Raw genomic sequence first — 25,242 nt, 5'->3', positions numbered from 1 at the left:
GTTGGAGCCATCCTGCATAGTCCCCACTGGGACATTGCCTAGTGGAGCTGTGAGTAAATAACCACGATCCACCAGACACCGAACGATGAATCCAACAACAGCTTGCACCCTCAGGGCAGAAAAGCCACAGGCACTCAGTGGCAGGCCAGCCCATGAGACCAGCTATGGACTAAACTCTGCAAAGCCACAGGTTGAGTTGCCCAGGGCCTCGGGAGCTCACCCTGCACACCAGTGTGTCCTGGATGTGGGTCATGAAGTCAAAGAAGATTGTTTTGAAGTGTGAGATTTAGTAACTGCCCTGATGGGTTTTGCATTCACATGGGGCGTGTAGTCCCATTTGTGTTTTCATTGGCAAAATTATTTTTGGAGTGAGAATACTTACCCAGTGACTGTATCCTCATCACACCTCGGAAGTAGTTAACTTGCTTTTTTATTTCACAGGCTCATTGGCAGAAGGGACTGTAGCCTCATCTCAGATGAGACTTTGGACTTGGGACATTTGAGTTAATGCTGGAATGACTTAGGAATTTCAGAGACTGCTGAGAAACCATAATTCCATTTTGCAATGTGAGAAAGACATGAGACTTGGAGGATCAAGGGCTGAATAATATAATTGGATGCTATGTTCTTACCAAAACTCATATCCACTTGTAATCCCTTATGTTGAAAGTAGAGCCTGGAAGAAGATAATTGAATCTTGGCAATTGATCCTTAGCAATGGTTTAGCATCATTTCCTTGATGATGCCCTTGTAACAGTGCGTGAATTCCCATGAGATGTGGTTGTTTGGAAAAGTGTGTGGCATGCCTTCCCTCTCTCTGTCTTGCCCTTGCTCCTGCCATGTGAGATGTCTCACTTCTTTGTCTTCTGCTATGACTGGAAGCTTCCTGAGTCCTCCCAGAAATAGAAGCCACTATGCTTCATATGCAGCCTGCAGAACCATGAGCCAATTAAACCTCTTTTCCTTATGATAACACAAAAAACTGGTACTGAAGAGTGGAGTTCTGAAAAGTCTTCAAGGCCTTTCCCCATTGTCTTGGTTATTAGCATTGGTTCCTTTTTATGCAAATGTCTGAAACTTTTTTGAATTTTCCCCGTGAAAATGGGCTTCTCCTTTTAATCACATTGCCAGTCTTCTATAAAGATACCTGCAAATGCGGAAGCAAGTTAGGAACCTGGGTAATGAGCAGGGTTGGAAGAGTTTGGAAATCTTAGAGGAAGATAGAAAGATAAAGGAGGTTTTACATCATCGCAGAGACCGGTTAAACAGTTGTGATCAAATGGCCAACAGAAATATGGACAGTGAAAGTGAGGCTGAGGACCTCAGATGAAAATAAGGAGCTTACTGAGACCTGCAGCAAAGGTTACTTTTGTTTTGCCGTAGCAAAAAATGTGGCTGCCTCATGCCCTGCCTTGGAAATTCTGTGAAACTTGGAACTTGAGTTTGATGATTTAGGCTGTATCTGGTAGAACGAATTTCTTTTTTTTTTTTTTTTTTTTTTTGAGACAGAGTTTCGCTCTTGTTACCCAGGCTGGAGTGCAATGGCGCGATCTCGGCTCACCGCAACCTCCGCCTCCTGGGTTCAGGCAATTCTCCTGCCTCAGCCTCCTGAGTAGCTGGGATTACAGGCACGCACCACCACGCCCAGCTAATTTTTTGTATTTTTAGTAGAGACGGGGTTTCACCATGTTGACCAGGATGGTCTCGATCTCTTGACCTTGTGATCCACCCGCCTCGGTCTCCCAAAGTGCTGGGATTACAGGCTTGAGCCACCGCGCCCAGCCGGTAGAATGAATTTCTAAGCAACAAAGCTCAAGACATGGCCTGGCTGCCTCTAACAGACTGTCTCATATGTGTGAGCAAAGAAATGTCTTAAAGTTGAAACTCATGTTTTAAACAACAAACAGAGCTTAAAAGTTTGCAAAATTTGTAGCCTGGCTACGTGGTAATAAAGAAAAGTTGATCTTTCAGGGTAAAATTCAAGAAGCCTTCAAAATTTGCATAAAAAGGAGCCAAATGCTAATAGCCAGTGCAATGGGGAAAAAGGCCTTAAAGGAATTTTAGAGATGTTTGCACCAGCTGCTTCCATCAACAGGCCCTGAGGCCCAGGAAAGAATGGTTTCCTGGGCCAGACATGTGGCCCTATTCTTCGTACAGCCACAGGACACTCTGCTCCTTGAATCCCTGCAACTCCAGCTGTGGCCCAAAGATGCCCAGGTGCAGCTTAGGTTTTTGCTTCAGAAGGCACAAGCTGTAAGCCCAGGTGGCTTCCACATAGTGTTAAGCCAGCAGGTGCACAGAGTGCAAGAGAACAGACTTGGGGGGCCTCTTCAGGATTTCAGAGGACATACAGAAAAGCCTGAGTGTCTAGGCAGGAGCCTGCTGCAGAGGTGAAGCCCTCGTGGAAAATTGCTACTAGGGTGTTGCAGAAGGAAAAAGGGAAGTCAAAAGCCCCACACAAAGGGTCATCATCCTCCAGAACCCAGAATCATAGACCCACCAGAAGCTTGCACCCTCAATGTGGAAAAAGCTGTAGGCTCTCAACATTAGCCCAGCCCATGAGAGCAGCAGTGGATACCAAACCCTGCAAAGCCACAAGTGTGGAGCTGCCCAAGGGCTTAGGAGCTCCCCTTTCACACCAGTGAGGCTGGATTTGGATTATCGAGTCAAAGAAGATGATTTGAATCTTTAAATTTTAGTGACTGCCCTGTTACGTTTTGGATTGTGCCTGTAGTCTTTTTTGTTTGTGTGTTTGTTGCAAATTTCTTCCTGTTTAAATGGAAATGTTTACCCTATGCCTATATCTCCACTGTGTCTTAGACATAGCTAGCTTGCTGTTTACTTCACAGCCTCATAGGCAGAAGGGACTGTAGCCTCATCTCAGATGAGACTTTGGATTTTGAACCTTGGTGTTAAAGCTGAAATGAGTTAAGACCTTTAAGGACTGTTAGGAAACTATGATTGTATTTTTCAATGCTAGGGTGACATGAGACTTGTGGGGCCAAGCGCAGAATGATACAGTCGGACTTTGTGTTCCAACCAAAACTCATGGCAAATGGTAACCTATCACATTAGAGGTGGTGCCTGGTGGGAGATGATTGAATCATGAGTGTGGAAGCATCATGAATAGTTTAGCACCATCCCCTTGATGATGTCCTCATGATGGTGAGGAAATTCTCATTAGAGGTGGTTGTTTAAAAGTGTGTGGTGCCTCTTCCCTCTCTCTGTCTTGCTCCTGCTCCCGCCATGTGAGATATCTCACTTTGTCTTCTGCTATGACTGGAAGCTTCCTGAGTCCTCCCAGAAACAGAAGCCAATACGCTTTCCTATGCAGCCTGCAGAACCATGAGCTGATTAAACCTCTTTTCCTTATGATAATACAGAAAATTGGTACCGAGGAGTGGAACCCTCAATAGTCTTCAAGACCTTTCCCCATTGTCTTGGCTATTAGCACTTGGCTCCTTTTTATGCAAATGTCTGAAACCCTTTTGAATTTTCCCCATGAAAATGAGCTTTTCCTTTTAACCACATTGCGAGATTTCCATAAAGATACCTGCAAATGCTGAAACAACTTTGGAACTGGGTAATGAGCTGAGATTAGAAGAGTTTGGAAGTCTTAGAAGAAGACAGAAAGATAAGGGAGAGTTTGGACCATCGTAAGCCTGGTTCAGTGGTTGCGATAAATTGGCTAACAGGAATACAGACTGTGAAGGTGAGGCTGAGGAGGTCTCAGATGGAAATGAGGAGCTACTGGAAACTTGGGGGAAATGCTGCATTTGTTTTGCATTAGCAAAAAATGTGGCTGCGTCATTTACCTGCCCTGGGGATTCTGTGAAACGTTCAACTTGAATATAATAATTTAGGGTGTATCTGGTAGAATGAACTTCTAATCAGCAAAGCTCAAGACATGGTCTGTCTGCTTGTGAAGTATTAAGTCCGAGATTAAAATTAACACCAAGACAAAAGTATGCCAAATTGCAGGGTCTTTATTGCCGGAGGCCACGGAGGACTCATGTCTCTCCAGCCCGTGGCACCGAAAGGAGGGTGCCAAGACATTTTATACCCATAAAACCACCTTGGGAGTGGGGGTGAGGAGCAGGGATGGGGAAGAAGGGCTTCAGACATTCTGAGGGCTAATGGATTCTCTAAATCACCTCCTGGGCAGAGACCAGGGTGAGGGGGCTCCGGACATTCCAAGGGCGGGGCGGGGGGGGGAACTTTTGTCACTCCGATTGTTACTTAAGTGGTTTACAGAAGTCAAGATAAAGGTTAGTTTACACATTGTAAATTACAGACCTTAGTTACTTACTACAAGTCACAGGAGCCAAGATGGCGTGGGTTAGGACAGCTTGCCTGTCACATTAGGCTTACAGAAAGCAGTTACTGATAAGCAAAAAGGTAAGCAGCTTTACATAGTGGTTATTTTTTCAGAGGAAGCTAACTGTTCTTATTTACAGAAGCCAAGGCCAGCAGTCATTGTGGGAGGATGGGGCAGCCGTTACAACTTAATTTTGGAAAACAGCTTTGTCTTGTATAAAATGGTGTTGCTCAGGTTCTAACTTTAGGCCAGCTATAGCACACTTGTAATAGACTGTCTCTCGTATGTGAGCAAAGAAATGTCTTAAAGTTGGCACTTACATTTAAATAAGAAGCAGAGCTTAAAAGTTTGAAAAATTTACCGCTTGGCCAAGTGGTACAAAAGAAGCTAATTCTCCAGAGGGGAGTTTCAAGAAGGCTTCAAAAAATTTCATTAAAAAGGAGCTGAGTGCTAATAGTCAAGACAATGGGGGAAAAGCCTTGAAGGAAATTTAGAGACCTTTGCATCAGTTGCTTCTATCACAGGCCCTGGGGCCCAGGAGAGAAGAACCATTTCCTGGGCCAGGCTCAAGGCCCCACTGCCCTGTGCAGCCTCAGGACGCTGCTCCCTGCATTTCTGCAGCTCTAGCTCCAGCCGTTGCTCCAAGAATCCCAGGTACAGTTTGGATCACTGCTTCAGAGGGTACAAGCCATAAGCGTAGGTGGTTTCCACATACTGTAGAGCCAATAGATACACCAAGTACAAGAGCAGAGGCTTTGGGGCCTCTGCCTAGATATTAGAGGATATACAGAAAAGCCTGGGTGCCCAGGCAGAAGCCTGATGAAGAGGCAGAGCCCCCATGGAAAATGTCTACGAGGGCATTGCAGAGGGAAAATGTGAAGTGTGACCCCACCCACAAACGGCCACCATCCTGCACCGCAGAATCATAGAACCACAAGCAACTTGCACCCCCCGTGTGGAAAAAGCTGCAGGCTCTCAACACCAGCCCAGCTTACGAGAGCAGGAGTGGGGACAACCCTGCAAAGCTACAAGTATGGAGCCGTCCAAGGTCTTGGAGGTCCCCCGCTTATACCATTGTGCCTGGATTTGGGTTATGGAGTCCAAGAAGACAGTTTGAATCTGTAGGTTTTAGTGACTGCCCTGCTGGGTTTCGGACTTGCATTGTACCTGTAGTGTTTTTTATGTGTGTTTTTCACAGATTTCTCCCTCTTGAAATGGATATGTTTACCCAGTTTTTGTACTCCTATTGTGTCTTGGACATAGCTAGCATACTGTTTACTTCACAGGCTCGTAGGCAGAAGGGACTGTAGCCTCATCTCAGATGAGACTTTAGACTTTGAACCCTTGTGTTAATTCTTAAATGAGTAAAGACTTTGGGGGGCTGTAGAAAAACCGTGATTGTATTTTGCAGTGTGGGAAGGACATGAGACTTGGGGGGTTCAGAGGAAGAATAATACTGTTGGGATCTGTGTTCCTACCAAAACTCATGTCAAATAATAATCTATCATGTTGGAGGTGGTGCCTGGTGGGAGGTGATTAAAATATGGGGTGGAATGGTCATAAATGGTTTAGCACCATCCCCTTGATGTTGTCCTCACAACAGTGAGTAAATTCTCATTAGAGGTGGTTGTTAAAAAGTGTGTGGCCCCTCTTCCCTTTGTCTTGTTTCTGCTCCTGCCATGTGAGACATCTCCCTTCTCCTTTGTCATTTTGTGTGATTGAAAGGTCACTGAGTTCTATCAGAAGCAGAAGCCACTATGCTTCCTATACAGCCTAAAGAATTATGAACCAATATAACCCCTTTATCTTATAATACAGAAAATTGGTACTGAGGAGTGGAGCTCTGAAATGCCTTCAAAAACCTTTTTCTCATTATCTTGGCAATTAGCGCTTGGCTTCTTTGTATGCAAATGTTTGAAACCTTTTTGGATTTTCCTCGTGAAAATGGGCTTGTCCTTTTAACCAAATTGCTGACCTTGCATAACGATATCTGCAAATGTGGAAGCAAGTTTTAGACTTAGTAATGAGCAAAAATTGGAAGAGTTTATAAGTCTTAGAAGAAGACAAATAAAGGAAAGTTTGGACCATTATAGAGACTGGCTGAATGGTTGTGATAAAATGGCTAACAGAACTGCAGACATTGAATGCCAGGGTGAAGAGGTCTCAGATGAAAATGAAGGGCTTACTGGGAACTGGAAGGAATGTAAACTTTGTTTTGCCTTAGCAAACAACATGGCTGCCGTGTTCCCCTGCCCTGGGGATTCAGTGAAACTTTGAACTTGAGTGTGATGATTGGAATGTGTCTGGTAGAATGAACTTCTAAGCAGCAAAGCTCAAGACATGGCCTGTATGCTTCTAACAGAGTGTCCCATATGTCTGAGCACATAAATATCTTAAAGTTGAAATTCATATTTAAATGACAAACAGCACTTAAGTTTGGAAAATTTGCAGCCTGTCCATGTGGTAAAAAAAAAAAAAAAAAAAAAAGCTAATTTTCCAAGGGTGAAATTCAAGAAGACTTCAGAAATTTGCATAAAAAGGAGCTGAGTGCTAATAGCCAAGACAATGGGGAAAAGGACTTGAAGGCATTTTAGAGACCTTTGCATCAGCTGCTTTTATCACAGACCCTGGGGCCCAGGAGAGAAGAATGGTTTCCTGGGCCAGTCCCAAGACTCCGCTGCTCTGTACAGCCTCAGGACATTGCTCCCTACATCTCTGCAACTCCAGCTCCAGCCATGGCTGAAAGACAGGTACAGCTTGGGTAAGTGTTCAGAGCGTACACGCTATAAGCCCAGGTGGCTTCCACATAATGTTAAGGCAAAAGGTGCACAGAGTACAAGACTAGAGGCTTTGGGGCCTCTGCCTAGATTTCAGAGAATGTACAGAAAAGCCTGGGTGTCCAGGCAGAAGCCTGATGTATAGAAGAGCCATCATGGAAAACGTCTGCTGGGGAAATGCAGAAGGAAAATGTAAGTTGTATCCCCCACAAAAAGGACCACACCATCCTCCAGACCCCAGAATCACAGTCCCACCAGAAGCTTGCACCCTCAGAGTGAAAAAAGCTACAGGCTCTCAAAAGCAGCCCAGACCATGAGGGCAGTGGTGGGGACAAGATCCTGCAGATCCACAGGTATGGACATGCCCAGTGGGCCTTGGGAACCCCTGACCCTTACCAGTGTGTCCTGGATGTGGGTCATGGAGTCAAAGAAGATGATTCTGAAGCTTTAAGTTTTAGTGACTGCCCTGCTGGGTTTTTGACTTGCATGGGGCTTGTAGTCTTGTTTGTTCAGATGGTTTTTTTTTAATTCCAAATTTCTCTCCTTTTAAATGGGAATGTTTACATATTGCTTGTACTCTCATTGTGCATGAGAAGTTCCTATCTTGCTGTTTATTTTACAGGATCATAGGCAGAAGAGGCTATAGCCTTGTTTTAGATGACACTTTGGACTTTAGACTGTAATCAGATTAGACGCAACCAGATTTTCTGGAACTCAGGATCTTGGCCTCTCCAGTCCCAAGAATGAGTGGCCTTGGTGTCATGGTGAGTGTTACAGCACACATAGAACTCATAGACCCAAAGAGTGTGCAGTAGTGTGGTTTATTAGGCAGAGCAAAAGGGCAGCTTCCATACCGTGGAAGGTGACCCAGAGGGGATGCCACTGCAGGCCTGGGTGGCTGGAGCTTATATCCCTGAGTTATTCCCTCTCCTTTCTTGTTCTTGCCCAATATGAGGGTTTTTTTGTTTTGTTTTGTTTTTTGTTTTCAGAGTTTCTGTGGATCAATTGATCTTTGAGTTCTTTACCGGATTGGTTACTGTTTTAAAACCCTGAGTCACTGAGCCTCTGCCTCTAGGAGCCAGAGGTGGGAAAATCCCTGCACTGAGAACAAAGCCCCCAGCTGACCCTAGAAGTTGTTCTAACACAGTCCCTCAGGACCTTTGCATTAATGCTGGAGTGTGTTAGAACTTTTAGGAACTGTTAGAAAGGCATTACTGTATTTTGCAATGTGAGAAAGACATACAATTTGAGGTTTCAGTGGCAGAATTATATGGTTTGTCTTTGTGTCTCTACCAAATCTCACGTCAAAATGTAATCCCTGATGTTGGAGCTGGTGCTTGTTGGGAGGTGACTGAATCATCACAGTGCATCCTTCATGAAGGGTTTAGTAACATCCCTTTGATGCTGTCCTCATGACAGTGAGTCCTCATGAGATCTGCTTGTTTAAAAGTGAGTAGTACCTCTTCGCTCTCTCTCTGTCTTGCTCCTGCTTTTGCCATGGGAGCCATCTCTTGTCTTTTTTTTTTTTTCCTTCTTGCATGACTGGAAGCTTTCTGAAGCCTTCCAGAATCAGAAGTCACTATTCTTCCTGTACAGTCTATATGACCGTAAGCCAATGAAACCTTGTTTTAAAAATGATAATAGTGAAAATTTATAATGATTTTTATTTTTTATTTTATTTTATTTATTTATTTTTATAATGATTTTTACATTTTTAATGATAATGGTGAAAACTCATGTCAAAATGTAATCCCTGATGTGTGGAGCATTGTTATAAAAGATAGCTGAAAATGTAGGAGCAGGTTTGGGACTACATAGTGGGCAGAAGTTGGAAGGGTTTGGAAGGCTCAAAAGAAGACAGGAAGTTAAGGAACAGGTTGGACCATCTTAGAGATTGTTTAAATGGTTGTGACCAAAATGCTGACAGAAATATGGACATCGAAGGCCAGGCTTAGGAGGTCTCAAAAAGGAAAGGAGGAATTTATTTGTAATTGGAGCAAAAGTTACTTTTACTTTTCCTTATTAAAAAAATGTCGCTGCATTGTTTCTATTCCCTATGGATTTATAAAACTTTGAACTTGAGAGAGATGATTTAGGGCACCTGACAGACTATATTTCTAAAGAGTGAAGCATTCAAGATGTGGCCTGTCTGCTTCTAACAGGCTGTCTTTATATGAGTGAGCATAAAAATGACCTAAAATTGGAACTTATATTTAAAGTGAAAGCAGAGCTTAAAATTTTTGAAAATATGTAGTCTGCTCCTGTGGTAGAAAATAAAATTCTGTTTTTAAGGGAGAAATTTAAGAAGACTTCAGAAATTTCCATAAGTAAAAAAGGGTCAAGTGCTAATATCCAAGATGATAAGCTAATGGCCTCCAAGGCATTTCAGAGAGCTTTGCAACCGCTCCTTTTATCACAGGCCCCATGGCCTATGAAGGAAGAATGGTTTCATGGGCCAGGTCCAGAAACTCACTTCCCTGCACAGCCTAAGAAGATCTTTTTGCATTTCATCTCCTTTCTCTTCGGCTCAAGACATGTCTCAGAGGGGCCCATATGCACCTCAGGTCACTTCTTCAGAGGGTGCAAGCCCATAAGCTATAGTGCCTTCCATGTCGTTTTAAGGATGTATGCAAAAGACTCTGAATGTCAAGGCAGAAACCTGCTGCAAGGGTGGAGCCCTCATGGAGAGCCTCTGCTGGGGCCGTGCAGAGGGGACATTTGGGGTTGGATCCCTCTGCTCAGAGTTCCCGCTGGAATACTACCTAGCAGTGCTGTGAGAAGGGAGCCACCATCCTTTAGATCCCAGAATGGTAGTTCCATCAACAACTTAAACAAAAAACTTCTGGAACTCAATGCCAGCTCAGCCTGTTAGAGCAGACATGAGGGCTGAACCCTGCAAAACCACAGGAGCAGAGCTGCCCAAGGCTTTGGGAGCCCTTTCCACATCAGTGTTCCCTCAGTGTGGAACATGGAGTCAAGATTATTTTGGAGCTTTAAGATTTAATGACAGCTGTGCATGGTGGCTCACAGCTACGCATCACTTTGGAAGGCCGAGGCAGGAGGATCACCTGAGGTTAGGAGTTCCAGACCAGCCTGGTCAACATGGTGAAACTCCATCTCCCCTAAAAATGCAAAAATTCATTGGGTGTGGTGGCACATGCTGGTACTCCCAGCTACTCGGGATGCTGAGGCAGGAGAATTGCTTGAACCCAGGAGGTGGAAGTTGCAGTGAGCCAAGATCGTGCCACTGTACTCCAGCCTGAGCAACAGAGTGAGATTCTGCCTCAGAAAAAAAAAAAAAAATTAATGACTGCCTTGCTACATTTCAGACTCACATGAGGCCTGTAGTCCTGGGGGTTTTTTCTAGAATTTTTTTGCGGGGGGGGAATGGAAATGTTTGACCACTGCCTGTGCCTCCATTGTGTCTTCAAAGTAACTAACTCATTTTTTTGGTTTATGGTCTCACAGGTGAACAGGACTCTACCCTTGTCTCAGATGAGACTTTGGACTCGGACCTTTGCATTAATGCTGAAATAAGTTAAGACTTTGGGGCGTATTGGGGAGGCATGGTTATATTTTGCAATGTGCAAAGGACATGAGACTTGGAGGGTCAAGGACAGAATAATGCGGTTTGGCTCTGTGTTCCAACCAAAACGCATGTCAAATTGTAATCCTTAAAGTTGGAGGTGGGGCCCGGTGGGGGTGGTTGAATCGTGGTGGTGAATCCTTTATAGTAATTTATCCGCTTTGCCTCTATCTTGCTCCGACTCCACCTTATGAGACATCTCAGTCCCCGTTTGCCTTCTGCCACGTTTGGAAGTTTCCCGAGGCCTCCCCAGAAGCAGAAGCTGCTGTGCTTCCTGTGCAGCCTACATCTCCAAGAGCCACTTGCACCTCTTTTCTAAGTTACCCACTCACAGGTATTTACGGCAATGCAAGACCAGATTCATACAGGTGGGATTAGCTAAATTAAACTTGTTCTCTGTTTAGGTAGTAGAGCAGCAGTGAAACTTTGTGCCTTTAGAATCTTGCTTTTTTATTTCTCTTCACACCCCTTTTTTCTTCTTGAAAGGCTGAAAGGGAAGTGCATATAAAACAGAATGGTGATTGTATATTGGCAGTGGGAGTGTGGGGTTGAGCATGAGCTGCCATAGAGTCACACAGCTAGTATCATCATCTGATAAAATGCTGGCACATGAGGAGGTGGGAAACTCAGTGTGCATCTTTTATGTGAAGTCTACCAAGAAGAAAATAGTATTTCCTTAGAGGCAGCATTAACATCGTGTCACCATGCAAGTGTCCTGAAACTCAGCTTGCTGATTTCAACAAAGTGTCTTACAGCAGGAGAAGGAGGGGCCTCTTCAGTCCGGGGATTGAAGTGTGGAAGCGGTGATGACACACACTTGGTTTCAGTTTTTAGGAGAATTTAGTTTTTGATTTTTGTTAGCTTGGAGATTTTCTTTTAATAATCAGTTATTTTTTAAATAGATCTATACTCATAACTGATTAAGACTCCACTGTGTGATTCACTCATTTAATTAAAATCTTTCAGGGGAGGTCTGTAAATCTCAGGGTTCATGGAAACTGGTGTTGGTTAATCCAAAGAGTAACCAGAAATGATTTTTTCTATTTTAAATACTGAAGGAAAAAATCAATGTATAGTTTTTTTTTTAAATACTGATAACACACCAAGGTCAATTAATCTTAAAAAATGTTTTAATTCTTAAATTATTATAATGGAAATAAAAATCGCTGATAAATACCACAAAGAATCAAAAGCAACTTAATTTAAAAAGTACAGGGATTCTGGCTTGCATTGCTGAAATCTCTATGTTTTCATAGTTGCTGTGTTAAATAATAAGATTATTGCATTTAGACATTTAAGAACTGTCCCTGGAAGGGTATAGTATCTACTGTTTTAATGAAGTCCAACTTATGCTGCCTCAGAAATCCCTGGGTACTAAAAATGGTAAAAAGTCAGTTTGAAACATTGATGCGTAACAATGATGAACAGAAGGATCACTTTGAGGTTGGGGGCCAGGGCTCATGCCAGCACTTTGGAAAGCTGACGAGGGTGCATTACTTGAGGTCAGGAGTTCCAGAACAGCCTAGTTAAGACGGTGAAATCCTGCATCTATTAAAAATACAAAAATTAGCCAGGTGTAGTGGTATACACCTATAAGCTCAGCTACTTGGGAGGCTCAGGCAGCAGAATCTCTTGAACCTGGGAGGCAGAGATTGCAGGGAGCAGAGATTGTGCCACCACACTCCACATTCCAGCCTGGGCAACAGAGTGAGACTGTTTCAAAAAGAAAGAAATCAGTCTGAATATAGTCATAAAAAGAAGTCACTGAAATAATTGTTCAACAGCACACTGTCTCTCTAAAAAGTAACTTAACATATGTGGAATTTTTAAGATCAGGCTATCATAATTTTGACATTTAATCAAAATTTTTACCTTAGGTTACTAAGAGATTTGACATCATGTGGCTTTGTCTTCACTGCAGATATGTGGAACTGTAACTGGATATATTATGCTCTAAAAACAAGACCAAATAGCAACAGCAAAACTGATTCAGCTCCTAGGACTGAAGAAAACTGGGCAAGGGAGGGCCCAGGAGGCCAGGTACCTACCTCTGCCGTCTTTGGCAGTTGCATTTCATGGTCAGAAAAAGTCAAGAAAGATGGCACCACTCTCTGAAAGGAGGCTCCACGTTGGGAACCAGAGCCGCCAGTCTAGATTCCTTCCTCCCTAAGATGGCCTTTCTCTTGAAAACAAGGCCCTCCTCCTTGGCCTCAGTCCTCTTCCTTGTTGGTTAAACACAAGTAATTCTCCATCTTTATGACATGCCTATTTTTTACTTGCTCAGAACTCTGCAGGAAACCCCAGACACCCTAGGGCAGACAAAAGGAGAAGGCTGTGCAGCCCAGCCCCTGACTAGCCTCTCCCAGCCTCCCCCTCCCAAGGCCATAGCAGGGCTGAGGGCCAACCTGAGCCTGCAGAGGGAAGGGGAGCAAATGACTCGTGTTCTGGTGGCATTTGGGATGTTCATGACAGCTTGTGCGAAGCGACCCTGGCGGAGTCTGCGGTCACCTCTGTCCTCCATCCCTGGATGCCCAGGCTCCAAGGCCTTTCCTTCCTCTCTCTCCCTCCTTTTTCCCTCCCCTTGCTCAATCCCTTCATTTCCTTCCTCCATTACCTTTCTCCCTCCCTTGCTGCATCCCTTTCTCTCTCCCTCTCTTCCTCCCTTCTTTCTTCCCTCCTCTTCCTCCTGATCTGTGCCTCCACCCAGCATCCGGCAGCCCCATGTCCTGAGCCTGTGCTGGCTGAGAGTCTGCTGAAGTCAGAGTGGATGCATGGGAAGGGGGTTCTCATCAGTTTGGCCAGGGGCCAGAGGGCCACAGGGGTGAGCTTGAAGCTGGGTACCTGGAGCCTGAGGCTGTGTCCTGGAGGAGGGCCCCTGTCTCAGAGAAGACCCCCAGGGCCTGGCCCTGGGGGTGCAGACATGAGGGAAGGGTCTGTGGGCTGAGGGGGGCATTGGAAAGGAGCTTTGAGCACCGCTACTTAGGGGCCTGGTCCGTGGGACCCAGTGTTTGCCTTGTCAGGCGGGGCCTGGTCAGTGGGACTGTGGTCAGGGGAATATCGGTCAGTGGGATCCATTCTATGGCGGCATGGTTAGGGGGACCTGGTGAGTGGGGCTTGGTCAATGGGGACCTTTTTATGTGAGGCAGTCAGTGAGGACCTGGTGAGCGGAGGCCTGGTAGTGGGACTGGGCATCAGGGCCTGCTCAGAGGGGACCTGCTCAGCAGGGGTGTTGTCAGTGCAGTCCTCTTCAGTGGGGCCTAGACAGTGGCGGCCTGATCAGCGAGGTCTGGTCAGTGGGAGCCTGGTCGCTGGGAGCCTGGTCACTGGTCACTGGGGGCCTGGCGAGGGAGGTCCTGATGAGCGGGGACCTTGTCAATGGAGGCTCAGTCACGGGTTTAGTCGCTTGAAACCTGGCGAGTAAGCACCTGACCACTTTGGCCTTGCCAGGGGGGCCTGGTCAGAGGGGCCTGATCGGTATGGGTCTGCTCACTGGACCTGGTCAGTGGGGACTCTGTCAGTGAGGCCTATTTAGTGGGGGCCTGGTCAGGAGGGGTCTGCCTAGAGAGGGCCTCATCAGGGGAACCTAGTAGTGGGGTGTTGGTGAGGGGAGACTTAGTGGCAGCTGGTTATTTGGTGTCTGGTCAGTACAAACCTGGGTTGCAGGGGCTTGGTCAGTGGAGACCTGGTCATGTGGGGCTTACTGGTGGCCTTGTCAGCGTGGGCTGGTCACTGGTTTCCAGGTCAAGGGGTGCTGTTCAGTGGAGGCCGGGTCACATGTGACCTAGTCAGCAGGACCTGGTGGGCGTGTCCTCATCAGTGAGGCCCTTGTCAGTGGAGACCTGGTCGGGGCAGCCTGGTCAGCAGAACCTAATCAATGGGGGCCCGGTCAGAGGGGACTAGGTCAGTGGTGGCTTTTGTTGCGCTAATTAGTGGTGACCTAGTCAGTGGGGATCTGAGCAGTGGGTGCCTGATCAGTGGGGCCTACTCAGCAGGGTCCAGGTCAGGCAGCACTTGGTCACCTCAGGCCTGGTCAGTGGCAGCCTGTTACCTAAAGGCCTGGTTAGTGTGGTCTCGTCTATGGGGCCTGGCAATGGGGACCTGATTGGTGGAACCTGGTCAGTGGGGCCTGGTTCATAAGACTGTGATCAGTTAGGACCTGGTCAGTGGGGCCTGGTTCATAAGACCATGGTCAGTTAGGACCTGGTCAGTGGGGCCTGGTTCATAAGACCATGGTCAGTTAGGACCTGGTCAGTGGGGCCTGGTTCATAAGACCGTGGTCAGTTAGGACCTGGTCAGTGATGCCTGGTTCATAAGAACCTGGTCAGTTAGGACCTGGTCAGTGGTGCCTGCTGAGTGGGGTTCTGGTCAGTGGGCCTGATAAGTAGGGTCCTGGTCATTGTGGGCCTGGCAGTGGGCACATAGTCAGTGGGGTCTGGTTGGTGGAGGCCTGGTTATTGAGAGCGTGGCAGTGCGGACCTGGTTGGTGGGGCTTGGGGAGGGGGGTGTAATCAGTGAGGGCGTGGTCAGGGAGGACCTGATGTGTGGAGTCTGGCCAGGAGGGACCCGGTCAGTGGGGGCTGCCCAGCACTGCTGGGAGAGCAGGGGCAATGTGGGCTATCGAGGGCCCTGTGGACAGATGGGCTGGCCTAGTGGGGCCCAGCAGCCAGTTAAAAGTGCATAAGGCAGGTGTTTGGATGGACTTGGGAGATCTTGCGCAGATTCTGACAGGACAAAGGTAAAGGAGGGGCCAGAGTGGCCGGAGAGATGGCCAGAGTCTGTGGGCTGCACAGGACAGAGGAAGCCAGGGAACAGGCAGGGTGGGCAGCTGGGGTACAGGGAGAGGCAGGTGCATGCTGGGAGGCTGGGCACTGTGAGGACTCTGGGAGCATCAGATGAAATGGGCTCTAGGTGCACCCTCAGTGCACTGGGCAGGTCTCAGGCCAGGCTCCCTGGACTCCAGCATGGTTATATACTCCCTGGGGGACTGCTGTCAGGCCTCAGCCACCCACCCTGGGCAGCACCGTCCCATCTCAGGACTGGACTTTCTCAGATTCTGCAGAGAGCACAGCCTCCAGCCCAGGAGACACAGCCCCGGTGTGCAGCGTGAGCTCTCCATGGGCCTGGAGCATCCCTGCCAGCCCTGCGCTCCCTCTTCTCCCAGGTCTTGCTTTTTCAGTGTCAGCAAAGAGGCCCCATTCTCCCTTCCCTAGGTGGTCTCCTGGGCTTAGACTTGGGGTGGATGGGGACAGGGGTGGTGTTCCCCGTGACCCATTTAGGGAGGGGACTGGCTCCCAGCCTGTCACACGTCCTCAGCTCTGCCTTGGTTTCTTTATAGTGACATGGATCTGCCCTTGTCAGTGGCCTGGTGATGAAGGTAAGGGACTGTCCCTGCTGTGTGGGAGGCTGGTCTAGGGATGGAGGACAGGGTGGAGGTCAGGGGGCAGCCTGTGTGCATGTTTGGTGAAAGTGGAAGTGACACACCATTCCTGGGCTGTGCCATGATTTCTGCTAAACCTGACCCAGGACTCTGTCCATTAGGTGGTTTTACCAAATCCAAAACCCAGAACTGCAGTTGTGTCTCAGGGGTCAGTACCCACTAATGCCAGGACACTACTGGAGGCTGGTACCTGACCAAAGCTCATGGGATCTGTGACCTGAGAACAGCGTGTCTTGCTTGGAGTCATGAGGCCAGGCCACCAATTTCCACTGTGTCAGAGGGTCTCAGCCCCAGGGTCTGGCCTTCCCTGGCTCCTTCTGTTTCAGTCCTGTCAGGACTCTGGAGCCCAGGACCCAGCATCCAAGAGCCACTCCAGGAATCCTGGCAGCTCAGCTGACATTATCATGTTTTATTTCAGAGTAAAAATGTCAGGTGAGATGCACAGAAAACTGGCGCAAAGTGCTTAATGGCTGGAAGAAATGTAGGAGCACAAGCAGGTCACGTGGAGAGGGCAGGGTCTCCACGACTCCTGTCTGCACAGCCAGGGCTGCAGGCACCCAGTGCTGTGGCCTGACACCACCTGCCTCTCAGATAGTGGGTAGCACACTGCCCTTACCTGGAGGACAGCAGGCCTGGTCACCAGCTTTTCTATCTGTCCCTGCAAGCATCACTCTCATGCCAGGGCCTGGACCACCCCTAGCTCAGGGGTTAAGGGTGCCTCTTGGTGACCTAAAAGAAAAAATAAGTCTAGATCAGAGTTCCCGACCCGAGTACTCACCCACTCTTTGAGTCATAGGAGGGGAGGCCCGGTCCTAGGTAGACCTAACCTCTTCGTGAAACCGTGGAGCCCAAGGCTGGAAACGTACAGAATCCTCAGGCCCCAGTCCTCCCTGGGACCTCACTGTGGCCTGTCTCAGGGATCTCATCTGGGATATTTGCATTTTCCTGGAGTATTTCCATTATGTAGATTTTACTAAAAAAATTGCTGAAAACTCAGATGCCTTGAAAAGCTCACTGCTTATTTACTGGGCTCTTTGGGGTCTGTCTGGTGCTTATCTAGGATGCTATTTCAGATCATTGTTTTCTCCTGCTAGTCATGTAGGTGCCATGTTAGGCTCTTGTGCAATGTCTGGGGCCCAGTGTCACCTTGTGTAACGTCTGAGACATTATTTTCATCTTGTCTGAGGCTGGTCTTAGGATGTTTTCATGTCATGCCTGAGGAACAGTGTGGGTCACACTTTAGTCATATCTGGGATGTTAAAGGGACCATGTTGAAATTTTATCTGAGGCCTATCTGTGGGACATGCTGAGGTCACGTCAGACTTTCTCAGGTCTACGTTGGAGCATATGCTGTTATAGGATGCGTTATGTATTTTCCGGCCATGTCAGGACATGTGAAGGTCACGTCCCCTGTTCCAGGTTCATGTCAGATGTCAGAGTGCCGGGCAGACAGGGTGTCCTCAGTTAAGGTGTTTTGTACTTTGCCGCGAGCTGTGCTTATGTGTTGCAGATGCTGGGCTATGTAGGAGCATGCGCAGGGTGCTGGGGTGCACTGTGCCATGTTACAGGGAGTTCTTGCTCTAGTGTGCTGCCGCAGCCTGGTTGGGTCCCCTTCTCCTCCCACCTCTCTCCTCCTTCCTCTTTCCTTGGCCCCATTTCTGCTATGCAGAGCTTGAAGGGTGAAAACAAAATCTGGGCTGGGAGCCTCCCCTGGCACCCAAAGTCTCTCCCCTCCCCTTCTTCATGGTCCCTATGTATGTCAGACACCATTGTGCCCATGGACATGGTCTTCTACAGGTCCCTGAAACCCTGGGGGTGAGTAACTGCAGATGAATGGGGTTGTGGAGCATGCTTGGGGGTGCAGGGGGCATCGCTGCCATTGCCCACTGCCCTTGGCTGCTCTACTAAGGTAAGGGCTTGGCTAAGTGCTGGTGACAAATGGAGGTGCCACTGTTGCACACTGACATCTTCCATTTCAATACCCTAAGGCCCTGTGTGGATATTTTCGATGAGAATGTGAATGTCATGCATGTGATGTCCTTGAGTCCAGTGCCCCAGAATGAGCCTCGGGGTGACAGGGACCTCAGACAGAGCTAGTCTGGAATTTGGGCTGTGCTGGCTGGCATTGCGGCCATGGCTTTTCCTCTTTGATTCTTGGTTTCCTCAAGTATAAAATGGGTAAAATAATTTCTACTTAAAAGTTGTTCAAGGTAATGTAGTAGAGTCATGCTCTTGGCACATAGTAACTGCTCAGAAGGTGTCAGTGTTCATGTTGCTGACAGTAACCCTGTAAACTCAAGAGTATACAGATGATGATTGCACAGTAGCCATTGCTGAGTACAAACCACTTCAAAACTCACTGATTCAAGTAATAAGGGCTTATCACTGCTAACAAGTCCATGGGGAAAACTGGCAGGTTCTTCTGGACACTCATGGGATCTCTCATGGTGTCTGAGCAGCTGTGGGTCAGGCAGGCCGGTTCATTGACCCTGGCTTGGCTCTCTCATATGTTTGGGGTTTTGCTGGGTTCAGGCTGATCTAGAATGGCCTCAGCTGGGACACCTGGGCTTTCCCACATGGGATTCTCTCCCTCCAGAAGGCATCTCAGGCCTATCACACAGCAGAGACAGAGGTCTAAAGCAGTGAGAAAAGCCTGCCTCTCAGGACTTGGGCTTGTTAGTTAGAACCTCATCATTTTCACCACCTTGTATTGGCAAGAAAGTATAGAGCACAGTGCAGAATCAAATGGGAGTCGGGAGTCCCATCTCATAATAGACATTGTCAGAAAATCACAGTGCAAATGGTGCGTGTATTTAAAATATGCAAATATTTGCGTGGCGTAGAAGTCAACCCTTTACAAAAAGATCTATTCAGGAAAGTCTCACTTCCATACTTCTCCAGCCTGTTCCCAGCTCCCATTGTGAATCAGTTTCACTAGCTACTGGTCTATCCTTCTAGTATTTCTCTTTCTTCTCCCAAATAAGCATATATATATGCATGCAACATATGTGTGTCTTCATTTTGTCATTTCCTGTTTTATTTAAGGGAAAGGCATGGTGGTCAGCTGCCATGGCCATCTGTCCTCTAGTGGGCTCTATGGTCCTCCCTGGGGCAGATGTAGTGGAGCTCATTCAACCAGTGCCTTTTTCCTGAGCAGTCACAAGATCACAGCAAGAGGCCTGGGGCATGTGCTGTTAGGTATTTGTGGGCTGTATCTTTTCAGTAGACTGCTAAATATGGGATTCCTGGGTGAAAAAGCATTCATATGTTTAACTCGTTAACTACCATCAGATGCCCCCCTGTAAGAATCATACCTTCTGTTATCTCACCAGCAGTATCTAGGCATGCCTGTTTCTGCCAGAGAATTTGGATGTTTGCCAGGGTAACAGGTGAAGGCCTGGAGATTTGTATCCAGTAGTTTGGGCTTCGACACGGCCCTGGGTATTTCTGAAAATTCCCACTGGTAATTTTGCTGCATGGCCAGGGTTGAGAATGTGCCAAATTTGCCAGATTTCTTCTGCTATTCCTGCAGGTGCTTTCAGCGAGACTGCAGCACTGGGCATCACTCACCAGCTTGCTTTCTGCAAATGTGCCATCTCCCTTTTCTCTTACTCCTTCTTTTGGTTCCTGTGTACTTGCTGCCTGTCAGCCCAGACTCATTGTTTCCTTTCTGCTGGGCCTCTGGGAGGTCACAAGGCCCTGACTCTGAGGTCATGGTCTGCAGGTGACTGCCTTCTAGCACCAGCTGCTGGCCTGTGCTGGGGCAGAAGCTGAGAGCCTGGTGAAGTTTTCCTGTGGTGAGGAGTCGTGCCCAGGGTGGGATGAATGGCGTTCAAGTTCTGGCCCCTGTTATCTGCTCAAAACCTCCCATTGTGACCAAGGGCAGGGGCTGAGGGATCCATGGGGTAGAGCCTCACCCTCTGCATGCTCACCAGGATCTCCTGCTCTGGGCCCCTCCACCTGCTGCCCGGTTTGACTGTGGCAATGGCAGGTGGGTGAGCTCTGTCAATCTCGGCTCCTGCTCTGGAAGATGGGGTGGGGAAATGCCCTCCCTGCACTGAGCCTTGCAGAATGTCTGCACGTCCAGTTTTTAGCCCATTCCTGGTTGCACCAACTCATGTGATCCCTCCAGACAACATCCTGCCCCTGGTCATCTGCAGTGAGATCTTCAACCAGTCGCTAGAATGCACACTCCAGACAAGAGCCCCTGCCTCACATGGTCAGTCCTGGCCATCCTGCCATGCCACAGACTGGGCTCGGGCAGGAGAGGGCTCTCCTGGGGCAGGGGGTGAGGGCACACTCTGGCTCAGCCGAGTGTTTTCAGGTGTTGGGAAAATTGCACCGCAACACCTACTACAGAGCCACACAGAATGAGCAGCATGGATCCAGATGCTTATTGAGGAAGGGCTGTGCTTCCCCACCCCTCACCCCTTAGGCTACTCTGTATGGTTTCCTAAAGCCCCCAGGCATGCCCTGAGGACTCCGTGCAGGAGAAAGCAGCTTGGTCCCTTTACTGTCTTGCCAGTTGGTTATACACGCCCCTGCTGGTGGCAGGGATGGGGGACTTGGAGCACATCTCTTGTGGTGTGCCTGGCACATGCAGTGCCTGGTTGTCATTGTGGTGCCTATCAGGGCCCTGGGAGTAAAGAAGGGAGGACTCAGTGCCAGGGCAACAGGAGACCCCTCTGGGGTTTGCTGTGACATGTGTCAGAGGCAGTCAGCAGCAGTGGTGGGGTGTGTTCGGTGGGAGGTGGCACTTTCCACCCTGTGGTGCCCGCTCAGGGGAGCCACTGGGCATGTCCTCCTCTCTGGCTGTAGTCATGCCGTGGGCCTCTCTCCTTAGCTTTGAGTGCTGTTTGTGGGGTGGCTGAGAGGTGGCTCCATAGGGGCTCCTCATCTTCCTTCCTTAGATGGGTGAGGCAGGTCACATCCTCTGTCACCTGTGCAGTGTGATTCCTGGAGGGGTGACGTGTTTCTTCCCTCTTACGAGTACCTGTGCCAGGGTCAAATCCACTGGGAGAAGGGCAACCTGCTGGGCCACCTGGCCACCAGGAAGAAGGCGAGTGGCCCATCAGCTGGCCCTCCCACTCGTGAGGATGGTGCATTACATCCTCCTTGGAGCTCTGTGCTCGCTGAGTACAGGTCATGATCACAAGAAAGAAGAGCAAGATACTATAGTAGCCAGGGAGGGAGGTCATCTCAAAAACAACTGAACTCCAATTCATTCTAATCCAGCCAAGAGTGCAATGCTAAAGAGGGACAAATCCCTCCTAGGGAGAGGAGAGCCAGGAGAAGCCTCTTAGCAGAATGCGTTCCTCTCTACCAGGCCGAGGGAGAAGGTGCAGAGAGCATTCCAGGTAAAACAAAACGAAATCGTAAAAAGCTTAAACAGAAGTGGGTAGGGGAATGGCAAGCGGTGTTGAGTGCTGAGGGTGCACTCATCCTTGGGGGAAGTATGAGAAGAAAGAATGACAAAAAGAGGCCAGTTTGTGAAAACCACTCAAAACTAAGCCTAGTAGTTTACACTTGAGCCAGGAGTGAAATCCTTAGACCTGTGCTGTCCAGTAGGGGAACACCAGCTACACGCAGACACTGAGCACCTGACGTGTGGCCAGTTTGAGTTGAGATGTGCTGTACATGTGAATAACGCACTGAATTTCCAAGACTAGAACTATTCTAACTCCTCAAGAATCTCATTTAACTCTTAATAACAGATCAGTGAATTTATTATCATCCCCAATTTCAGTAAGGCCAAGTGACAGTTTTTTCCAACATAAAAACACTAGCTTGAGATCAAGCCCAGACTAGTATTTATGTTGTCCGAATTCAAAGGTTTTCATTTTTATTGATATGTTTTATGGTTTTTATACAAGTGCAAATCTTAGTTCAGAAATGTTGTTAGCACTAGCAACTGTAAGTCACCTGTTCTTGATACTTTGTCTTTATGTAAACCTAAGCCAGATGTTTTTAATATTGAGGGAAGACAAGGGAGTATGACACTAACCAGCCCCTTCTGTGCGGCCAGCACTGTCATTAGTTACTTTAGTACATGTCACCTCAGGTATCTCCACAACACGCTTTGGAGTGATGTACTACTACCTATTTTTACCAAAGGGGAAACCTAGGCACACAGAGTTTAATTGGCAATAATGTTTTGAAAAGCTGGTGATGCTCATCTGAAAAGATGATGGATATTGTCTTATTTAGTGGAAAGACAGAATAGTTGGGAAGACATAGAGGATTTCACTGAAAAAAAAAAAAAGGTTGAAAAGTGTATCCCACCTATGCATTTATGAGGGAGTTTTACAGTGAGAAAGCCTAGCCCCTCCGTTCCTTGATGGACAGTTTCCTATCATCCAGGTCTCTGATATTTCCTGCTTATCCCTTCTGTTCAATTTTCTTTTCTTTTCTTTAAAAAAAAAAATATGAGAGAGGGGATCATGGCGCAGTGCGCAGTAAATGCCGAACTCAAAAGTGTTTGTAGAAAGTGATTCATTTAAAGAGAGAAAGAAGCAGGAGGAGAGAGACAGAAAGGCTAACTCTCACACTGACAGAGAATCCAGAAAGGTGGAATCCAGGAGAGGAAAGCAGCTTCCGCACTGAGTGTTAGGGAATAGAGAGACAGAGTTTAAGAGGGGAAGACAGGCTTCTACGGAAGTGTGGAAGGGGACTCCAGAGGGGAAATCCAGGAGAGAGAAAAGCAGCTTCCACAAAGGGACTGTTGGTGGAAGGGGACCCAAACATGGAGTCCCTCTGTTCACTTTTCAGTGCATCCCGTAAATGCATAAATGGTCATCAGGATTTGTTTTCAGATTCTCTTTAAGTGACAAAAGCTGAAACCGCCTACCACCTAACTGGACAGTGCCACTCCAGCGAATGTGGTATGAACTATGCACTCTCCTAGGAAGTTAGGGTTACACGAGGTCATTGGGGTGGGGCCCTCATGATGGGTTTAGTGAGGAAAGGGTGCACTATCTCTCTCTCTTCCCTTCTTTCTCTCTTCCAGCCATGTAAGGACACAGAGAGAAGGCAGCACTCTGCAAACCGGGATGAGAGCCCTCGCCAGGAACCAATCCAGCTGCCACCTTCATCTTAGATTCCCAAACCTCCCGTACTGTGAGAAATAAATGTATGACTTTAAGGCACCCAGTCAATGGTATTTTGTTTTGACCGATACAGCCTGAAAACACATTTTCGCCTCACCATACCTGAGTGATATCTGTGTGACTGCAGGTACTCAGGACACCTCAAAAAAAGAGAAATTTCCGCTGCACAAGGCCCAGCTGTGCCTGGGAGAAGAAACAGCCTGGCACAGAGGATCACACCCAAGCTGCCATTCATTCTTCGTGTGACCCTGAGCAAGTCACTGAATGGGGCCTCAGCTGCCTCATTTGTTTACTTTTTGCTTATTTTTATTTTTATATTTTTGAGACTGTCTTGCTCTGTTGCCAGGCCAGAGTACAGTGGCACAGTCTTGGCTCACTGCAATCTCTGCCTCCCAGGTTCAAGCAATTCTACTGCCTCAGCCTCCCAACTAGCTGGGATTACAGGCATGCAACACCACATCCAGCTAATTTTTGTATTTTTATTAGAGACAGGGTTTCACCATGTTAGCGAGGATGGTCTCAATTGCCTGACCTCATGATCTGCCCACCTTGGCCTCAAAAAAATGCTAATGGCCATGAGCCACTACGCCTGGCCATTTTTTATTTTTTTAAGGCTAGTCAAAGTTGCCCCTCTTGTTGAGAAAGGAGGTCAAAGTCCTTTGTAATCTGTAAGGTTTATCTGACACAAAAGCAAATCTGCATATGCTCCAGGATGTCAGTGTACACACACACACACACACACACACACACACACACACACACACACCATCACATACCAGGCCTGATTGTATCTTCTTGAAAACGTGCTGCGAGGCACCACCCCCAGTTCTAGAACCAGACCAGGCTTTGCCTTCAAATTCATAAAACTTCCCTACCTAAGCCACGAGTGACAGGCTCATCTCAGACCCAATTTTAAACATGTCTAGGGGCAAGATTGCCGAGACTTACCCTCAGCTCCTCAAGCTGCAATGGAAATCCTTGACCTTGGCCTACACAAAGACCAGCTGCAGGTCATTCTCCTGTTTGCTGGCCTTGCCGGCCACACTGTCACTGCTCCAGGGCCAGTGCACCTGCTCTCCCTTTCCCAGCATCCTCTTTCCCTGTCCCTTTGCAGAGCAGCAGACAGAAGGACACGATGACTGAGCTCCACCCAGGAATCCAGGGCTGCAGGTCTGAGCAGAGGGTCCCTGGGGGCAAATCGAAAGCACTGTCATTTTCAGAATGGTGTCTACCATTTAGATTCCCACAATTGTCCACCTAGCCCCGCCTAACCTTACAGAAGGGAGGCCAAGCTGGGTCACACCTACTATAAGCCTCCAAAACCTGGGCCACCCTCAAGTCTGCAGCTAAGCCCTTCTAAGGCTTCTGCAGGGCCATCAGATTGGGGGGTGGGGGGGCATTCTTTTGGTTAGGAGAACAGAGGCTGCCTGCAGGAGGGGAGCTAACAGACTTGGAGTCCCCTCTCATGGAGCCACAACAAACCAAAGGGTTAGGGATTTCCAGGGAATACGGGTCCTCCCTGGGGACAGGAGCCGGGGTGCCCTGGAGCTGCTGTCATCGCACTCCTGGCAGAAGGCAAGTACTTGGCTAATGTGGCTTCCCTTGCATCCTGGTCTAGGAAACAGCTGCCACCTTTCCAGACATGTCCAGAAATCTTCCCAAGCCCATTTATGCCCTCTCAGCCTCTACCCCCCACCTCAGTCAGCACTCTGAGCTCCCAGACCAGAAGGGCCCAGGGCATGAGGCCCCATCACAGGGCCCAGCGCACGGTCCCAACTAAGGAAACACAGCCTGCTGGTCACCAGCCCCTTAGAGTTCCAGGACAGCTGTGGAGGCCGGGATGGCAGCAAGGGAGCCAAGTGCCATGTGCTCTGCAAGCTTCTTTCTGCAGAGCCTGCTGTGCACCAGCTGAGGGGCCAGAGAACCTGGTGGGGGTGGCGATGGCCCCTTTCCAGACGCAGCTCTTGGGCTTGCAGAAACCAGCCAGGAACAGTTCTCATTCTTGTGTGAGGTGGGCA

The 25,242-nt window shown here is 48.0% G+C and overlaps 1 long non-coding RNA gene across 1 annotated transcript; it reads left to right on the top strand.

Annotated features, from left to right (window-relative positions):
- The first annotated feature begins 10,858 nt into the window (after positions 1-10,858).
- Positions 10,859-23,255, top strand: LOC141581558 (uncharacterized). Its single transcript, XR_012514255.1, has 4 exons — positions 10,859-11,015; positions 12,603-12,721; positions 16,017-16,055; positions 23,125-23,255. It is a non-coding gene; the product is annotated as an uncharacterized LOC141581558 (long non-coding RNA).
- The last annotated feature ends 1,987 nt before the right edge of the window (positions 23,256-25,242 follow it).

This window comes from Saimiri boliviensis, chromosome 16 (assembly GCF_048565385.1).
Source record: "Saimiri boliviensis isolate mSaiBol1 chromosome 16, mSaiBol1.pri, whole genome shotgun sequence".
NCBI lineage: Eukaryota > Metazoa > Chordata > Mammalia > Primates > Cebidae > Saimiri > Saimiri boliviensis.
This window is presented reverse-complemented; position numbering and strand designations above follow the sequence as displayed.